We start from the raw sequence: 2233 nt of genomic DNA, 5'->3' as shown, positions 1-2233 counted from the left end.
AGTCAAAGTAATCTAACTTTTTAGTGGTTATATGACCTACATATCATAGTACATAAGAAACCTCCAATCACATAGTCTAATCACACGATTGCCAAAAGGGCATGTCCACATCGATAGGCGATCATGTACAAAATAAACACAAAATGAAAACATAAAAGTAGCCTACCAAATCAACTTAAGAACCCTCAAAACCAAACTACATTCCAAGTGCTAGTATGTCATGCTTCTCATACTACACAATAAAAAAAATGGCATGTCCATGTCATATGGCTGCCGTGTACATAAAATACATAAATCAAAACATCAAAATGAAATATCTGAAGAGAGTTTCCTAAACCAAATGCGCACCCCTTAATCAACATTTTACTAGTCCACACGCCCTTTAAATCGCAACTTCTCTTTGGCAGTCTTCACATCTCGTTCCCACTTCTTGACTTGGGAGCGTGTAGCAAGAATGCTCTTCATATGAACTTCTCCTTTTCTCTCTTCCACAGAAGCATCGAGCGAGGAACTAAAGGGACATGTCTCACTTGTTGCGGCCTGACATGTTGAGGATCTCCCATCCACCTCATTGGATGCACCGCTAGAATCTACCCTAGGGCATGCATCACCAATTTTGTACTCTATTGCCACCTCATCACTGGTCACCTTCCATATCTCCTCTTGTTTTTCACTTATTGGTAACATGCGTGAGCCTCCCAGAAATCTATAGTCATTTGAAGCTAAACCACCACAGTCAATCTCTTCTCTAATCTCCCTATATGTAGCTCCCTCTCTCCCCATAACAAAACCAAGTGTGTTTGTTTGCCCCGTCCCTTCATTGAGGTTAATCACAATCTCTTTGATGGCCATACCCAAGTCTTCTTATCTGTAAAGACAAGCCCCATTCATAAACAAGAATACTTGCAAACAACTACATAATTTGTAACTACATCTGCACTCACAATGTCCGTCTCTGCTACTTCAAAAAAACTTGAAAAGAAAGGAATCTTTGAGTCTTTGAAAGAAAACCTACAGCTTAAGACTTAATGTAGATTCGTTATTGAGTTGATACAACACTACCACTCAAAATTTTGAGTATAACCCAAAAAAAAGGATTGAAGCATATAAAACTCTTTGAGACTCGAGCATATAAAACACTTTAAGCATATAAAAAAAAGGCTTTACAAGCTCCAATAGAGGGCGTTTTCCAAATTTTTATAGAATCTTAGCTAGATTTTGAGCTTGCCTTGAAAAAGAATCGACAAAGATTTAGTGTAATTACTGACAAAAGAGACCCGGTCAAGCCATATGGATAGCTAGAAGAACTGAAGGTGAAAATTGATAGCTCAAGATGGCACACCCGGTCAAGCCATATGACCATGTGACAAATTGAGACTATATTTGTAAGTATATACAAAATAAAAACATTGTGTATGTGTGACACAGACCCAAGGTATGCTAGAAGTGTCTTGGCAAGAAACTATAGCTCAAGATAACACACCCGGTCAAGCCATATGACCATGTGGAAAATTGAGACTATAGAATTTGTAACTACATGTAAAAAAAACTAACGATCTTAAAATATTTAATGCCTTTTATAGTAAAAATAGGCACAACTACACATTTGGTAAGAATGGATAGCTCAAGAGACCCGGTCAAGCCATATAGCTAGAAGAACTGATGGTAAAAATCGATAGCTCAAGATGGCACACCCGGTCAAGCCATATGACCATGTGACAAATTGAGACTATATTTGTAACTATATACAAAATGAAGACATTGTGTATGTGTGACACATAGACCCAAGGTATGCTAGACGTGTCTTGGCAAGAAACTATAGCTCAAGATAACACACCTGGTCAAGCCATATGACCATGTGGGAAATTGAGACTATAGAATTTGTAACTACATGTACAAGAAACTAACTATTTTAAAATCTTTAACGGTATGATGTCACACATCCAGTTTGAGATTAAGTACATTCTTTATTGAATTAATACAACACTACCACCCAAAATTGTGGTATGGCCAAAACAATAAAGATTGCGGCGTATTAAACTCTTTAAGACTAAAGCATTTAAAATACTTTAACCATATAAAACACAAGGTTTACAAGCTCCGACACAAGGCATTTTCCAAGTTTCCAAGTATTTTTTTATTGAACACCTTTGACTATGATAGATGGAATCGTTATTTAACAAAAAAACAAATATACATTAAATATACATAGTCCACATTGTTTAGTGGAGAG

Source organism: Adiantum capillus-veneris, chromosome 5, assembly GCF_014529385.1.
Source record: "Adiantum capillus-veneris isolate H3 chromosome 5, ASM1452938v2, whole genome shotgun sequence".
NCBI lineage: Eukaryota > Viridiplantae > Streptophyta > Polypodiopsida > Polypodiales > Pteridaceae > Adiantum > Adiantum capillus-veneris.
Note: the sequence above shows the minus strand (reverse complement) of the source record.